Raw genomic sequence first — 19,447 nt, forward strand, 5'->3', positions numbered from 1 at the left:
AGCTTTTATTAATGTATAGAATTTGTGATCTGAAGGGACAGGAATTTTCCTAACAGGACAAGGATTAAATTCCTAAAATGTATTATGCATGAAGATAGCTATTGTGTTTCTCTCTTTCACTCTCTCTCTTTCTCTCTCTCTCTTTCTCACATGCACACATACACACACATGAACACACACATATACACACACCATTGCAAGTTTACCTTGGCTTTTCACAATTTTTTTCCAGATACTTATATTCCTCACATATATTGTAAATGATAAGCTTGAATATTTTTTGTTTTATCCTCATTTTCTCTGTGTGGCAATATTATGAATTTCATAGCCATTCGAAAGCTTCTGGGTAGAATCAAAACAAAACATTGTTCCCATACTAGATTTAGCTTAGATTTGATACTTCAACAAAACTTCTGCATTCCTGTTAATTTATTATACTTAGGAACAACAATAACCAAAGTGAAGAAACAAAGTACCTGAATAAATTTAGAAATATATTGGATGGATGGGAAGCTATCTAAACCTCATTTAGCTTTCCTACCATCTGATTTCCAAATGAACTTCAAAGAGGGCTTGAAATAAAAGTAATTAATGGTAGCATTTTTCCAGGACCACCTCCATATACATTTTGTATTCCAAGAACATATGTGAGATGGGTTTCCTAGTGAAAGTGCACATTTAAGCAGGTAGAAAACTGATAAGAGAAACCAGAGCCTGCCCTCTCAATTTAATCCTTAAAATGTTGTGGCTTTTGGGCTGATGTTGGAAGAGATACAAGGCAATAGTCAGATGCACTGTGAGAACCCAGAAGTAGTGCATTCTACCTCTTGACACTGCCCTTTTTAAAAATTTGCTTGTATGAAATCCTTTCTCTCCCTTTAGGAAGCTGCTTTTCTCCAAAGAGACTTACTCTCCTTGTAGTTGGCTTTCTTATTTCTACTTTTTTCTTTTATCTTTCCTACTATGGAAAAGAGACCCCCAAAATGGCCCCACGCACAATATATAACATTTCTTTTGATTACAAAATATTTTTATATGCTTATGTCCTCTGTTCTCTATATCATCATGCTCTTAGTAAGATTTTAAGCATCTTAAAAGCAAGGACTATAACTTTTTAAGATTAATTTATAAATCTTCCTGGTACAGAACCATGTATAAATTAGCATTTAGATATAAACATACCAAATATAAATATGATTAACCCATCACCATAAGACTCCCCTAATTACATTTCCTTATTTTGTTTAAGACCTCATTGAATTCCAAGAAAACACAGACACACAAGACAGTTGCAAATTCCAAAGGTACAGTGATTCAGTACATATTTCTTCTTTAACATCAATAGTTATGGTGTCTCCATATTCACCTCTACATACAGTAAAGCTTTAATATAGAAAAACCCTTTATGTACATCATAGCTGCACTAACAATTTAGTGTACTGTATATAATTGAAATTGTTTTCTTGAAATGGGTAAATTTACCACAAATTTAACAAATTTACTCCCATGTGAGTTATATTTAACTCACACTAGTTTTGAGCCCCAGGCCTTGTGAAGCATATATAACTCACACATCTCTTTACCTTGAGCTGCATGAACTATTTTTCAAGTTGCATATAACTCACACACAGAAAACAATAAAATATAAAAAATTTTTCATTAAATGAGAAAGAATCATGTTGTTTTTGAGGTTTTTATTCTATTTTCATAATAAAACGCCGTGGCCTCAGGGAAAAAAATTTTTTTCTAGTGTGGCAGTCAATGTGTTAATTTTAAAAACCTTTACATGTTTTTGATCATAAATACCAGTATATTGGAAAAAACTATAGAAACAAAAATCATTGACAGTGTTCTCTTTGTATGTATCAATGTAGTTGTTCAGTGCCATTAATGATCTGAAGTTTCCACTAGAAAAACATTCTTAGGTTCTCTATTCCTGCCTCTCCTTTTCCTTCTCTCTTTCTTCTTCTTCAGTTAGAAACAAGGTATTTGAATAGACTGTTCCCTCACTCCAGATGCCCCATAAACACCTTATGTTTCACACACACACAAAGCACACATATGTGCTACTTTTTTTATTCTTAATACCCTTACTTAAGCTATTTTTATTACTTGGAATATCCCTTTCTTCTCCATCCCTTACCCATTGAAGTCCTATTCATTTCAAGGCCCTCTATACCATTTAGGATGCTTTCAAATTATAAATAAAAGAAGCTCAACTGAAACTGTCTTTAAAAATAAAGGAATTCAAGCTGGGAACAATGGTGCATACCTGTAGTTCCAGCTACTTGGGAGGCTGAGGTGGGAAGATTGCTTGAGTCTTGGAGTTCAAGGCATGACCTGTCCCAAAGAAAAGAGGCAGGGGGAGTATTTATTGATTATAAATCAATAAACATAATTAGAACATCTAGAGAAAGGACCATCTTCAGGATAGTTGGTCAAATGTCTTGATGTTATCAGGGGTTCAATTTTTTTTTCCATCATTCCTCTCTTCTGTCCCTTCTGCTGGATTTATCCTAAAGTGGGCTCCTCTCATGGTCATAAAATAGCTATTAGCAGAAATTGGAGCTTCATGTGCTTCTTCATTCATGCCCAATGAGAGACAGAAGAGATGCTTGCCCACAGCCACTGAACAAAAACCCAGAGCTCTGTTCTAATTGGACCACACTAATGGCCAGGCGAATGCCGTGAGTTGATTGGCTTAGACCTGGACTCCCTGAACCAGTACAGAATGAGATATCTCTTATTAGCTTAGAAAAATGTTTCTCAATAGGAGTACTACTGGCATTTTGGGTGAACAGCACCCACTCCTACATTCAGGGTGAGATCAATCCCATCCAATCACATGTCTGTCACCCAGGGAGGGGGAAATGAGGCTGGTAGATGCAAGAGGAGCAACCACAATATCTCTGTACTCAGTTTAGCACGCACCTCACTTCAGCAACTCACACAGTGGGAATAGCTCACTCTCTCTCCTGTGCTCCCACAGTGCTTTGCTTTTTAGCTCTATTTCCACAGTCTCTTACCTAAGAATGATGCTTCCATATTCTCATTGACGCGACCAGACTGTGAGCTCTTTCATAGCAGGAATGGTTTCTTGTTCACCTGTGAACCTCTAGTACCTACTAGAAAACCCAGCACATACTAGAAAATCCATAAATGTTTAAAGAAGTTAATTCAATAGCATTGGTTTCCAGTACTTTGGGGAACAGAAACTTCCAGCAGTACTTTTCCTAAATTTAGAGGTCCCCAGAATGTTCATATAGGAATGGTGGGGAAATGAACACAGGAGTAATGGCTTGATGGCAAAATTGGGTCCTCTAGACCAGAGTCAAAAATTATAAATGGGCCTAGGGGAGATGAGTAGTGACTTCCCCCTTTGGAAATACAGTTGACTTTTTTTTTTTTCTGTTGAGCATTGAAGTCACAACAAATTGTTGGTTTCTTAAGTTCAATGAGTTCTTTTCCAAATTTTTTTTTCAAATAGTTTGTTGCATGTAAACAGTGACAATTTTCTTAACAGCTGGTCTCCTGATCCTCAGGTATTTAGTTCAATCCACATTATACACTACCAGTAATCCATCCCACTACTTCTCTCAAATTAGCTATTTGACACCCTATTTAATGATGTATTCTATGAAAAAGTTTATTTTAATTCTGGAGTAAGAAAAATAATTTCAGTGAAACATCAATTGGTCTTCATTGTAATGAAGGAACAGGGGGAAGTAAAGAAGTAATTTGAATCTAGCAGTTCTAGAACCATTTTGCCACCTACCACAAATAAATCTGTTAAATAATAATAAGTGATCAGAACAGAAGGTATTTGCTTTGAGAACCATTTAGTAATTTAATTCAGCTGTTTAGTAATTTAATTCAGCACATTGGTGGAACTGACAGGGACCTATAATGATTTTCCCTTGTTTCTATAAATTTTAATTGAACACATAGTATGTATTTTATTCACATTAATAAAGAAGACACATTTATTAAGCATCTAGAAATGCACTAGTTATTGCAGATGATATAAAGAGAAATAAATCAAATTTTCCCTACAGGAGCTTATGAACTGGTAAAGGTATAAGAGGCACAAGTTAAGAATAGTAACACCAAGCATGGCAGGAGAACAGACACCTAAGTGCTACGATTTTCAAAGAAGGCATAGATGATGGTTATTTGCAAAGTCAAGAAAGTGCCCATTTAGATGAGTCTATGAGATTAAATAAAATGTGGAGAGGATAAAATGTGGATATAGCTTTCTGCACGGAATGAACAGCATAACAGAAGCCTGGGGGCAGAAAACCCAAGGCATATGATTGGAGAACAAGTGTTCTTGTTCAATTTATACAGTCACTTAAATAATTACCAAATACTTCTGTATTCAAGACACTGTATTAGGTGATGAGCATACATACTTGTGAGAAAAAATTAGATACTGTCCATATTCTCATGGAGCTTCCAGTCAAGTGGGAAAGGCAGCCTTTAATCAAATAACCAAAAAAATGGATATATAATTATAATCAAGGATAAGCATTCTGAAGAAATCAACACAGTTCTATGAGAACATTTGTCAAAATGACCTGATCTAAGCTGGAAGAGTGGGGATGGCTTTCCTGAAATTCAGATGGTGGAACTGAGATCTAAAAGAAGAGTAGATTAGTTGGGAGAGAAAGAGATCTAGGCCAAGAAGACAACATGCTCAAGACCCTGTGGTGTGATTGACCATGGGAGGGATGGGGTTCTGAACAAGGTCACATGGCTGGACTAGGAGACTGAAGAGAAGGAGGCAGGGGTCGGACCCCACAGGGCTTGACAACCAGGCCATGGGTTTGGGTCTTTAGGTTAAGTGCCATGGGAAGCCACTGCAAATTTATAAATTGCAAGGCAATGGGACAAATCTGAGTTTCAAAGATCATTCTGGCTGTGGTGTGGAGAACAGATTGAAGCAATGGGTACTCACAACGGAGCAGAGGAAGAGAGCCAAAAGTTCAGCTGGACCATATTGTAGAAGGTCTTCAACGCCAAGATTGAAGAGTATGACTTAATTTTGTAGGTAAACGAGAGCCTGAATGTTTCTGAGGAAATGAATGATAGGATGTGACCCAAGCACATTTGTTTTAACAAAGGAGACTTCATTAATGATTGGCAGAGCACCAAATACTCTTGTTTTCTGATTCTTTCAAAAACAGAGATGTAGAGCAAAAAGATATGAAGAGCTACTCCTTGCTTTATCCTCTTGCCTTTTCAGTTTATTCACCAAACTTGTGGTTAAATGTTACCAACAATTGATAAATGAAGCTGGAGAGGAAAAATATATTTTTGAAATGAGCATTGATGCACAGGAAATTGCAAAAATCTATTATGAATAATATGAAGTCTTTTGAACTCTTCACACAGCTTTCTCCAATGGCAACATTTTATATGACTTTAGAATAATGTCAAAACCAGAATATTGACATTGGCACAATTTTAGACTATCGACCTCATTCAATTTACATCCATTTTTACCTTTTACCTTCACTTCTGTGTGAGGGGTGTGTTGCGGGGGGAAGGGGTTCTATGCAATTTGATCCCACGTATAGGTTCATGTAACCACCACTGCAGTCAGAACTGTCCCAACACCACAAAGGAACTCCTGTGTACCACCCGGTGAAGTTGCACCATGCTCACTACCCCCCGTTACCTGGCAAACACTAATCTGTTCTCCATCTATATAATTTTGTCAGATGGAGAATGTTACATAAAATGGACTCATATAGTATTTAAGCTTTTGAGATTGACTTTTTTTTACTAAGCATAATGTCCCTAAGTCCATCTAAATTGTTGTATGTATTAATAGTTTCTCCCTTTTTTTTTTTTTTTTGCTGGGTAGTATTTCATGGTATGGATAAATCAGAATTTGTTTAACTGTTTACCTGTTAAAGGCCTTTTATGTTGTTTCCAGCTTTAGATTTTTACAAATAAAGCTGCTATGAGCATTCATGTGCAGGTTTTGTGTCAACAAAAGTATTCATTTCTCTAGGATAAATGCTCAAAAGTGCAATTGCTGGGTCACATGGTAAGAGCATACTTAGTTTTAGAAACTGTCAAACTAATTTCCAGAGTAGTTGTACCATTTTACATTCCTACCAGCTATGTCTGAGAAATCCTTTGGTTCCCCATCCTCACCAGCATTTGGTATTATCGTTATTTCTTATTTTAGCTATTCTAAAAGCCATGTAGTAATATTTCATTGTGGTTTTAATTGCATTTCCATAATGGCTAGTAATGTTGAACATCTTTTGGGAAAAATATTTTTTAACTCTGCCTTTATAATTGGAAGCTAAAGAGAGTTGACAGTGGCAAAAAGATAACATTTATACAGGAAAAAGATAATGAAAGAAAGACACTGAAGTGAAGAAACCCAGCTGTTTTCTTTATTAGAAGTAAAAAGAGATGGTAACACTATCATGTTGGATTTATAAGAATTTTATTCTAAGGACATATTTGTGAGTTTGTATCTCCTGACTTGTGGAGAATGAAAAGGTTGTGCCTTTGACTTTGAGACAGACTAGCAATGATATTTGGATACATTTTAAAAGCTATGCTATTTTTATGACTATGCTATATGAACCATTACAGTAGAAATGCCAGTTTTATGACTTTTAGCCCAAAGATTATTCATCTTTTTTCAGCCATGAAATGCAAACAGATTAAACTAGTGCTTCTGAGAAATAAGAAAGTATATCTCTTCAAGCATGATAGTTTGGTAATTAAAGTTAACTCACATTGGGAACAATTTCTAGTACCCTTGCTCACAGTGCTGAGGGGTCTGTACCTCTGACACCAAATACCCTCTTTCACACAGTGCATGTTTCATAGCTCTTCTTCACATTCTATAAGCCTGCGGTCCCCAAACCTGGCTGTTAGGAACCGGGCTGCTCAGCAGGAGGTGAGCAGTGGGCAAGTGAACAAGCAAAGTTTCATCTGTGTTTACAGCTGCTCCCCATCACTCGCATCACCACCTGCTCTCTGCCTCCTATTAGATTAACAGTGGCATTGGATTCTCATAGGAGTGTGAACCCTACTGTAAATGGCACATGCAAGGGATCTAGGTTGTGTGCTCCTTATGAGAATCCAGTGCCTGATATCTGATGTGGAGCTGAGGTGGTGATGCTAGAGTAGAGCTGGGGAGTGGCTGCAAATACATGTTATCATTAGCGGAGAGGTTTGACTACACAGAGACCACAGTAAATCAGTTGCTTGCAGGCTCATATCAAAACCCTATCAGTGAGTGGCAAGTGACAATTAAGCTGCATCTGGTGGCAGGCTTTATAGTGGCAAATGAGTTGATGTACTTCAGTTGTACAGCTGCATCTGGTGGCAGGCTTTAAGTCATAATCTGACACTTATTTTAGTCCATGCGTAGCCCTCCTGTTATTTTATTTACCACTTCCCTCTACATCTTTTTTCTGCACTGTGCACTTGTCTCAGTCACAGTTTGGGTAAGCCCACAAGGTAACCCTAGCAAAACTGAGTGAAAAACAAACAAACAAACGTTGCTGAAGAGCTTCTTGGAAAAGGGGGAAAGGCCCAACAATGAGACAGCAGGAGACTCTCAGACTGCCAACAAAATGAAAGGTGCATTTAAAAGAAAAATCCTACTTAAATTATGGGCTCATTGCAACAGGTGATTCTCATTCTCCAAGCCTGCTTTTTATAATATGTGGTGACTGGCTATCCAACGAAGCCATGAAACCTTCAAAACTGCTCCGCCACATGGAGACCAAGCACCCTGCATTAAAAGACAAGCCTTTGGAGTTTTTCAAAAGAAAAAACGTGAACATGAAGAACAGAAGTAGTTATTGAAGGCCACCACTTCATCAAATGTGTCTGCACTGAGAGCATCATTCTTAGTGACTAACCACGTTGCTAAAGCGGTTTACTGTCGGTGACGAGTTGGTCCTGCCTACTGCTGAGGACACTTGCCATGAACTTTTAGGAGAGGCTGCAGTTCAAAGGGTGGCATGTGTCCCTCTTTCGGCTAGCACTATAACTAGATGCATTAGTGAAATAGCAGAGGATATTAAGGCACAATTGTTAGGATTAATGAGTCATTGTGGTATTCAATCCAGGTTGACAAGTCTACTGATGTTGACAACAAGGCAACAATGCTTCTTTTTGTGCGATATATTTTCAGGAGGATGTGCATGAGGATATGTTATGTGCACTTTTGTTGCCAACCAACACCACAGCTGCAGGACTATTCAAGTTTTTGAATGATTACATATCAGGAAAATTGAATTGGTCATTTGTGTTGGTTTATGCACGGACAGAGTGGCTGCCATTACTGGACGGCTTTCTGGTTTCACCACTCAGGTCAAGGAGGTCGTTTCTGAATTTGAGCCTACGCACTGTGTCATCCATAGAGAAATGCTGGCTAGCCAAAAAATGCCACCTGAACCAAACAACATTTTGCAGGATGCGATTAAAATTATCAACCACATTAAAGTATATGACCTTAACTCGCATCTATTTGTGCAGATCTGTGAGGAGAGGGGTGCAGAACACACACGTGTTCTCTATACACAGAAGTGAGACGGCTTTCTAAAGGTGGATCACTGGCCAGAGCCACTCCAGAGATTTCTTTAAAAAAAACGGTCACCACTGACAGCACATTTTAGTGACACAGAATGGGTTGCAAAACTTGCTTACTTGTGTGACATATTCAACCTGCTCAGTGAACTCAATCTATCACTTCAGGGGAGAATGACAACTGTGTTCAAGTTGTCAGATAAAGTGGCTGCATTCAAAGCCAAACTGGAATTATGGGGGCAATGAGTGAACGTTGAGATTTTTGACATGTTTCAAACATTAGCAGAGATTTTGAAAGAGATTGAACCAGGGCATTTTTTCTCCCAGCTGGTGCATGATCACCTGTCTCAGCTTTCAAAAGAGTTTGAGCATTACTTCCCAACCACAAAAGACCTCTGAACTGGGAAGGACTGGATCCACGACCCATTTGTGAATAAGCCAGGTGAATCAGCTTTGTCCATGCTAGAAGAGGATCAACTGCTTGAGATTGCAGATGATGGTAGCCTTAAAAGTATGTTTGAGACAACTTCAAATCTCCATATGTTCTGGATTAAAGTCAAAGCAGAATATCCTGAGATTGCCACAAAAGCACTGAAAGGCCTACTTCCATTTCCAACATCCTATCTTTGTAAAGCAGAGTTTTCTTTAGTGACAGCAACCAAAATGAGATTATAGGGTAGACCAGACATAAGCAACACATTTCAGGTGTCACTGTCTCCTATCACCCCCAGATGGGACCGTCTAGTTCCCGGAAAACAAGCTCAGGGCTCCCACTGATTCTGCATTATGGTGAGTTGTATAATTATTTCATTATATATTACAATGTAATAATAACAGAAATAAAGTGCTCCAAAATGTAATGTGCTTGAATCATCTTGAAACCATCCCCCCCTCCCCCTGACCCCCTTCTGTGGAAAAATTGTCTTCAATCAAACCAGTCCCTGGTGCCAAAAACATTGGGGATTGCCGCTTTAAGCAATTTCCATCAGGAGTGAAAGACAAGAAAGTAGTCCCTCTGATTCTGCTTATTTGTCTTTCTGCCCCACTCCTCTGGCTTGGGCATGTTAGTAGAGGTTAATACAGAACAAACGCCAGCCTCCCCATTATGCAATGTGATTATATCCAACCTTGAGACTAATTCTATAAAGCACATAAAACATATACATCTCATCTCATCACTTTACATCTCAGGCACATCTGGATCCACTCTTTCTGAATTTCCTGTGGGCTAGGAATTCATCTGTATCAAGAACAGGAAAAGTCCAGGTAGTTTGAACCTTTTCATGTGTCTCTAAAGTTTAAGGCATATGAATAGAGTTAGCATACATATTCCTTTATTGATTAAGAAATGCCCCAGCTAAATGCTGGGGCTACAACTCCTGATCAGACCTGAGCCCTGCTGTGGGGCAACAGACGGCTATATTAACACTTAGAATACAATATAGTTAGTGCAATGATAAAAAGCCAACTGGAATTTCCATCTCTGTGGATGAGCCAGAGGGAAAGCATGCTTCTGTAACATTAGAAACAGGTCCCACGAGCTTGAGTTTAAGATTATGAGCTCAGCTTTTAAGGCTGTATTTTCTTCTTTATCCTTGTTGTTTTCACCTGTCCCTGATACAGGCCTATGGAAGTTTAATGACTATTCAAGAAATATTTTAAAATTATATTTAAAGACAAAGCTTTTAAAAACAAAGTTCTTACCTACAAAGGGAGCATGATATTTCAAATCTCTTTCAGATTTCTTAGGTCCAGACTTCCTATTCCCAAGATTGTGAAAAATGACTTAAATACATAGCAGTTCAAATCTAAATATTTGAATGGGTGCTGCACCTTTTCTGTCAGCCTTTTGTCCTGACAGAGGTGTAAACCCCTGCACACCATCAGAGGAGCACACTAGAACCATCATTGATTTCTCTTTAGTTCCATTACTATACCCATACCTATCCCTATCTTAAAATGTATTCTGTAGGGAGCTTTCACATTCCACCTCCACTGACTCTGAGTCCGTGAGCTGCCACCCAGGTGCCATCAGGTAAGCCATTAGACAGCAAGGGGAGTATCTCTCTCCCATTCCTTCCACTACATTCTGTAACAGCCATGCTTGGAGGATAGGAAAACATGTAGTTGATCCTGTCTAAACTCTTTCTTCATCTCTTCATCTGCATTTTCAATATGGTAATTGTCACTTTCTACTTTATGCAATGGTTGTTTGTTTACAGATTTCCTCTCTCCTTCAAGTGCGTAAGATCCTTGAAGGTGGGACCTGTGTACATGGGACATAATAAGCACTGAATAAATCCCTAATGTTTTAATAAACGCAGAAATAATTCATCTTTGTTTCCTTCACAGCATCATGCACATGATACATGCTAAAAATGTGTCCAATATTTGAATAAATAAGATAATGAATGAATTTGTAAAGGCCAGTTATTGGACAAGGTGATACAAGTGACCTCTAGTAGTTTTATCACCAGTAAGTGCATTTATTCATACAGGACACAGGTACAGAATGCTAAACACATTTTAAGTATTCTGCTGTGGCCTGGGAATGTAAAGATGATGAAAAAATTATACCAGCTCTGAAGAAGCACAAGTGCTGTCGTGTACACTGGATCTAGATTCATTCATGCTGTGCTTCCATGTCCAAAGCAACTGTACCTTCTTTATATCCTATAGTTGATGTAATCATCATAGCGAACCTTCCCCTAAACACCCCCCAGCTGGCTAAGTCACAGTGAGTGGAAGGAAAAGACTGATTAAATGTAAAACTTGCTAGTCTCTTCCAGTTTAAAACTCTTTGGATAATTCAGTTGCTTTTGGTCAAATGCTCAGCCTCTTAGACTTCCCATTTCCATACTCATTTCTGAGATGGCATGTAGGTCTCTAGAGGTTTTGTATGATCGTGTGGCCTCATGGTGGTCCTGTGGTTAGTGTCCCCATGGGGCGGCTGGCCAGGAGTTGGCTGTGCACTCGCTGCATTGGGTGTGCTGTGCTGCTGGCCTCTGCTGCTCTCTCCACCCAGCAATCGCCGACTGCCCACACTCATCTTTGATTCTTATTGATGCTGTGGACCTCCAGATGTCTGGCTGGGAATGCATTTGGTCTTCAGTCTTGGTAGCTCCTACCACATGGACCCCCCCCTACCTCCCATCCTGCCCTGGGTAAGCCAGCCTGCACCCCTCTGCAGAATGCTCAGATTCCTGGACAACTTCCGGCAATATAGGAGCTGGGGAGGATTCTAGAAGCTTCAGTGCTCTGCTAACCACACTTCACCTCCACTTGTTCTCTGATATGGCCTCTTCAGCTTGGTGGGGGCTGCTGTCCCAAAAGGAAACCAGTGCTTTGCTTTCAGTTGCCCCTTAAAATGTCTGACATTCTTCAATCCAGAGAGGGCACCTCTGGGCACATATGAGTCAATACTTATTCCTTCTCTGTCAGTTTCTTTCCTCTTCCTACACTCCGCAGATGGGATGGACCAACGCTTCCCCCCTCTTCCTCTCTAGCAGGACTTCCCTGTCTCCCAGCCGCCTTCCAGGGACACCGGGCTTCCTGGCTCAGCCTTGAGGGAGGAAGGGGCAACCTTCCACATTCTGGAAGAACTCTGAGGTCATTGGCAATCTGGATTCTTGATATGTTGGAGGAGAATTTTGGAATTTAGAATCCCTTATTTCTCCATGAACCTGGCTTCCTAGATGCTTCCTTGATAAAGAAGTCAAGAAAATCAGCTTTGTGTTTTAAAGCTGATCAGTGACCTCTGTTCTATAAAAGACCTATTCTCTTTTCCCCATGGCCCAGTTTTGCAGGCAGATGGCTGTATGAGGCATGATTTAAGGGGGGAAACTAATTTTCCAAAATTTTATTCCTATTTTGCTGGAAGATCTATCTCTAAAGAAATTACAATGCAATGTGAAAGATAGTAAAATGGAGCTATAAACCAAATGTCATGGGATTACAAAGGAGGAGTGACTGACTCTACCCCTGACAGGGAAGACTCCAGAGGTGACATTTGAGCAAGGTCTGTAAACCTAGGTTTTATTGACAACATGAATCTGACAGTAAAGCTTGGTTCCCTGGTGATTTTCAGCTCCAATGGCGCACATAGACAGGTTATAAATGAGATGCCCTTACGTGTTTGTTTTCTCTCTCTCTCTCTCTGAGCATCAGTTTTCCCACCTGTAAGTGAGAATAAAAAACCTTCCCCGTGGTGTGACCATGGTATGCAAACCTAACATTGCATTTGACGGTCCATGTTTATCCACCAGCCCTAAGGCAAAAATAACGCAACCAGCGATAACACATTGTATTGTTCTTATCCTGCCACCAGCTCCTATTGCAGCCTCTTTCTCCCCAGTGAAGTTCCTTCTACAAACAGATTTTCAATAGTGCCCCCACTGGTCTTCTAGCATTCTCAGTCAGCTGGCCAAGCTAGGACACTTGCTGTCTTAGCAATGCCTCCAACACATAGTCGATACTCAATAAATTCCAGCTCCTTTTACTTGCATATTTTCCACTTCATGTATTCTTTCCATTGATCAAATTTAAAAAAAAATAAAGAAGATACATTTTCCTAACCATCCCATCCTTTCATATGCTCATACACTTGCATGGTAAATTTAAGAAGAGTGATAAATTTCACGATTGCATGCAAAGTGATCTAGGTGAAAGACCTTGCTCGAGACACAAGAGAAGGTTAGGAAACCCACATTCTAGTTAGCTTTGCCACTGATTCATCACTGTGTTCCCTCAAGTAAGACCATTTGCCAGTTAATAGAGGTGAAATCTCATAAAGATTAATGAGGTTGCTGCTAGATATGAACAAAATTCTTCCAACCCACTCTATTTTGGAGTGGAAATATCAGGGGGAATTGTATAAGCAAGTATGGTAATATCCTACTTGAAATCCTGTTTTCACAGTACCAGGGGCTAAGCAAACCTTAAAGCCCTGGCATGCTTCCACATGTCGCCTTGTGAAATCAACAACGTTTTCTCCCATGGCTTATCTGCAATGAATGTGTTTCTGAAATGATATTTTCAAATGCATTTTTGCAAATAATATGTACTCTTAACACATTGGGAAATATACCAGAGTAGTTCTTATAAATAGAAAAATCATTTTATACTATGAATAATAACTCACATTTGTTTCCTTATGTATTCTCTCTATGCACCAAGTTTGTGAAAAGTGAAACACTCGTTATAGACCAGTATTATACCACAAAGTTTCGTATTTAAATTCTCAGAGCTGGTGTCTAAATTACCTAGCCTGGCACGTTTGGTAGAGAAGGGTGGATAGATAAACAGGAAGACAAAGGAGGTCCAGCCTTAGATTTCCCCAGGCCTCCTTTTTACTCAGACAGATGGATCTGTTAACCACTGGCAACCTGAGACCTCCAGACACGAATGCCTTCTACAGAGCACAAGTGGTGGAATTGTGGGTGGAATTGTGAATGTACCAAATAAACAGTTTTCATCAATGGTTCATTTAATTAAATAAGATATTTCAAATAAATTCAGTGAGCACTCTAGGGGGATGGGTGTGTGAGAGAGAGAGATAGAAAGAAAGTACAGCATTCAAAACCCAAAAGTTTTCTAATAGCCAAGGAATTTTTAAGCTCAAATTTTTCTTTACTTTTGAAACTTCCAAATTATAAGCCTTGATAGAAACTAATTTTAATTAAATAAAAAAATCAGTGTTCCAATTAGCCACATTTTAAGATCTTGCCGATTAAGGTGTGCTCATTGGCTGAATGTATTTATTTGGCTTTTAAATGATTTAACTTTTGTATATAGGAAATCTTTTGGTTGAAATTTTGAATCATGTTTTTATTCCAAGTCATCCCCCCTGCCTATCTCCAAGCAAAATTCTATAAATAACATCATTGATAATTTCTCATAGTTTTCTCCAAGCCGTTACTCCCTGGTTCCTGATACATTAAAGATTCTTAACGAGATGAAAGAGAAAGTCAAAGATATTCTGTGTTGAATGCAAGATTTGAAAATTTTTTTAAACCAATAATCTCATTTTTGTTCATTTTTAAAAATTATACTATATACTAAAAAGGATTTAATTAAAGGGCACAATATGAAAAGATAATGGACTTAAAAAAAGCTAGTTTGCATCAAAAGCTTCCATAATTAGTTAATACAATGTGAAGAAATAGACAATTTCCAAATGGTTTCATTAGAAACATTTCCTATATGAGAATTCTCTTCACTTTTTAAATAAAAAGGTCCTGAAAGTCATAACAATTTTTTTCTCTTTTGAAATCTCCTTCAGAACCAATTTTAAGTCGTGCAGGTTTCTTCAGAATTTATCCTTCCTTTGGATCCAGAAAGTATTATCTCGCTTAATCCAGTATTTTGGTTCTTTCCAAGTAATAAAACCTACCCTCAAAGAATGAGCAATTGCTTCCATTAAGGATATTTCAGTGAGTGCTCAGAGGAAATTTCAAAGAGTTCAAATGTTTTTGAGTGAAGGGAGCTTCATTAAAATACAACCCTAACCTTCCAGAGTGACTATCTTGAATGAAAACCATGTTCGGATGAGTGAATTCCAGTGCATTATAAAAGATTAGATGTTTACACCTGCACATCCTGCTCAATAAGTGGCAATTTTCTTCTTCCCTTAAAAAACTCATTTTCAAGGTACACCTTTCATTATGCATGAACATAGTTGGCATAGTACACAGAATAATGACCCTCCAAAAATGTCAGTGTTCTAATCCCTGTAATATATAAATATATTACTTTGCATGGCAAAAGGGACTGTGCAGATATAGTTAAATTAATGATGTGGAGATAGTGATACTATCCTGAATTATCTGGGTAATCCCAATGTAATCACTAAAGTCCTTTGGAGAGAAAGGCAGGAGTCAGAGTAGGAGGAGATGTGACAGTAGAAGTAGAGGTCAGAGAGAGATTTGAAAATGCCACACTGCTGGTTGGAGGAAGAGGCCACAAGCCAAGGAATGCAGGCAGCCCCTAGAAGCTGAGAAAAGCAAGGAAGGAATTCTGTCCTATAGTCTGCAGAAGGAACACAGCACTTTCAGCTCTTTGATTTTAGGACTTCTGAGCTCCAGAACTGTATGATAAATTTGTGCTGTTTTAATCTACTGGGTTTGTGATTATTTGTAATAGCAGCAATAGAAAATTAATACAATTGGAGACAATATTTAAATCCTCACCACCTGTTATGGACTGAATGTTTATGTCCCTTCAAAATTCATATGTTGAAATCCTAATCCCCAATGTGATGCTTTTTGGAGGAGGGGCCTTTAGGAGGACTGGATCATGAAAGTGGAGCCCTCACAAATGGGATTAGTGCCCTTATAAAAGGGACCCCTTTGACCTCTCTTGCCTTTTCTACCATGTGAGGGCACAGAGAAATGACAGTCATCTATGAACTAGGAGGTGGGCCCTCATCCAACACCCAATCTGCTGGCACTTTGATTTTTGACTCACAGCCTTCAGAACTGTGAGAAATAAATTTCTGTTGTTTATAAATCACTCAATCCATGGTATTTTGTTATAGCAGCCCAAATGGACAAAGATACAGCCCCCTGCTCCCAGCAGGTTCGAGGCACTGACCATTTGAGGGCCTTCTCCAAAAGGATCCAGAAACACAGGTACAAGAGCAGGTCTCTTTTGCCCGTCTGTGCTCGTGTTTCCATTGTTTGAGAAAAGGATCCTGCCTGGGACCTGTTCCTTCTCTGTGGTTACTGAAATGCTGATTCTCCCAGTACTGCCTAGATGTGCTCTTAGGAGTACTTTGGTGCTGTCTGCTGGGAATGAATGCACATGAAAATGCTTCTATGCTTTGACTGGTTCCATTGGCAGAAGTGCTCACTTTGAGTCTACCTCTACACAAAATTCACCTGTAATAAATGGTTAAAGTAGAAGAATGTCCTTGTGCTTAAAAGAAAAAAAGAAAAAAAAAAAAGAACATAGCCTGCCTCCACTGGCAATGCACTTGAGGAGACATGTTTGCTCATAAATCAGTAAAAGCCAGTAAGCCGCATTAAGACTGAAGTGTACAGTTTTAAAGCCTATGAAACTTTTTAAGACTCAGTGAGAATTCATAGAAGCACCAGCATCTGAGAAAATAGCAGGAGTTATATTTTTGTCCCTCTTTTTCCTTTCTTCCCTCTTGGTTATACCTTCTGAGTTGGGGCCATTTCTAATTCAAGAGCCTTCGAACAGGAAGACAGAGAATGACTGGGCATTTTCTGAGGCCATTAAGTAGGGGCCTCTGTGAGTAGTTCAGGAGCTGTGACACCATCTGGGCCAGAGAATGACAACAGGAACTAGCAACTGCACAGGCCACTTCCCTTTGATTCCCCGTGGCAGAAATCACCTCAATAAGCAGTTTCAGGCAGTATAATTAACTGACAGCAAATCTCCCCCAAGTGGTTCAGAGAAACAGAAATTATTCATTGCTTCATTTGTTATTTATTCACTCAACATTTACTGTCTGCCGGGCAATGCAATAAGTACCTCAGGACTTTGCTCAGCTGTCACATTTCGGTGAACTTTTCCCTGACCACCCTGTTTGAAATGGCAACCTTCTGCCCAATTCCACACTCCCTTCCCTCTCCCGGGCTTTATTTTTTTCCATAGTTCTTATCACCATTGACATCCTATATATTTTACTTAATTCTCTGTCTTTTTCTACACAACATTACACACTCCATAAAGGCAGGGAATTTTTTGATTACCTGGATTTTTTATATCCTGGGTTGGTGACTACATGTAGTAGGTGCCCCATAAATATTTTTTTCTTTTTTAAAATTTCAAAATATTAAGGGGTACCAATGTTTTTGTTACATGGCTTGAGTGAAGGCTATAACTGTGCCCATCACCTGAATAGTGTTCATTGTACCCATGAGATAGGTTTTTTTCTCATCTTCTCCTCCCCCCTTCCCTCTTCTTCTTGATTTCCAATGACTTTTACTTCCCTTTGTGCACTTTTGTGCCTGTTAATTAGTTCCAATCTATTAGAGAGTACATGTATTTGTTTTTCCATTCTTGAGATACTTGGCACAAGATAATGGTCTCCAGTTCCTCCCAAATTGCTGCAAAAGGCATTAATTCATCCTTTTTATTGCTGAGTTGTACTCCATGGTACAGAGATACCACATTTTGTTAACCCACTCATGAATTTTGGGCACTTGGCTTGATTCCAGATATTTGCAACTATAAATTATGTGGCAATAAACATTCAAGTGCAGGTTTCTTTTTGATAAAATTACTTCTTTTCCTTTGAGTGGATACATAGTAGTGGGATTGCTGGATCAAATGGTAGCTCTACTTTTAGATCCTTGAGGAATCTCCATAGTGTTTCTTATAGGGGTTGTACTAATTTGCAGTCCCATCAACAGTGTATAAGTGTTCCTTTCTCTTTGCATCCACATCAGCATCTATTTTTTGTGACTTTTTAATGAAAGCCATTCTAACAGGAATGAGGTGATATCTCATTGTGGTTTTAATTTGCATTTCCTTGATGATTAGAGATGTTGACATTTGTTTCACAAGTTTGTTGGCCATTTGTCTATCTTCTTTTGAAAAACTTCTCTTCACATCTTTTGCCCACTTTTTAATGAGGTTGTTTGTTTTTTTCTTGCTGATTTGTTTGAGTTCTTTGTAGATTCTGGATAGTAGTAGCCCTTTATCGGATGTGTAGATTATGGATGTTATCTCTCATTCTGTAGGTTGTCTATTTACTCTGTTGATTTCCCTAGTTTTGTAGAAGCTTTTTAAGTTAATCAAGTCCCATTTATTTGTTTTTGTTATTGCTCTAATTGCCATTGGGGTCTTCTTCATAAGTTCTTTGCCTAGGCTGATGTCCATAAGAATTTTTCCAACATTTTCTTCTAACATGCATATGGTTTCATGCCTTACATTTAAGTCTTTTATTCATCTTGAATTAATTTTTGTGAGTGGTGAGAGGGTCCTATGTCATTCCTTTGTCTATGGCTATCCAATTTATAGGGTACCTTTTTCCCATTGTATGTCGTCGTATGCTTTGTCAAAGATCAGTAGGCTGTAGGTAGGTGGTTTTAAATCTGAGTTCTCTATTTCTGTTCCATTGGTCTATGTCTCTATTTATGTACCAATAGCAAGCTGCTTTGGTTATTGTAGCCTTGTATTATAATTTAAAATCTGATAATATGATGCCTCCAGCTTTGCTCTTTTTACTTAGGATTTCTTTGGCTCTTTGGGCTCTTTTCTGGTTCCAAACAAAACATAGAATTATTTTTTCTAGATCTGTGAAATATACCTTTGGTATTTTAAAGGGGATTGCATGAATCTGTAAATCACTTTGGGTAGTATGGACATTTTAACAATGTTGATTCTACCAATCCATGATCATGATATGTTTTTCCATTTGTTTGTATCATCTGCAATTTCTTTCCTCAGTGTTTTGTAGTCCTCCTAGTAAAGATCTTTCACCTCCTTGGTTAAGTATATTCCTGGGTATTTTCTTTTCTTTGTAGCTATTGTGAATGGCATTGAGGCTTTGATTTGACTCTCAGCTAGATTGTTATTGGTATACAGAAATGCTACTGATTTGTGTACATTGATTTTATAACCTGATACTTTTATAAATTAACTTATCAATCCCAGGAATACGTTGGTGGAGTCTTTGGAGTTTTCTAGATACATGATCATATCGTCAGCAAAAAGTGATAGTTTGATCTCCTCTTTCCTGATTTGGTTACTGTTTATTTTTTTCTCTTGCCTAAATGCTCTGGCTAGGACTTCTAGCATTATATTGAATAGAAGTGGTTCCAGTAGGTATTGTTGTCTTGTTCTTAGAGGGAATACTCTCAACTTTTCCCTATTCAGTATGATGTTGGCTATGGGTTTGTCATAT

The 19,447-nt window shown here is 38.5% G+C and overlaps 1 protein-coding gene across 1 annotated transcript in view; it reads left to right on the forward strand.

The window, feature by feature from the left end:
- SLC35F1 (solute carrier family 35 member F1) overlaps window positions 1-19,447 on the forward strand; it is a 171,013-nt gene that overhangs the window by 95,840 nt on the left and 55,726 nt on the right. The gene's annotated exons all lie outside the window — the stretch shown is intronic.

Source organism: Lemur catta, chromosome 2 (assembly GCF_020740605.2).
Source record: "Lemur catta isolate mLemCat1 chromosome 2, mLemCat1.pri, whole genome shotgun sequence".
NCBI lineage: Eukaryota > Metazoa > Chordata > Mammalia > Primates > Lemuridae > Lemur > Lemur catta.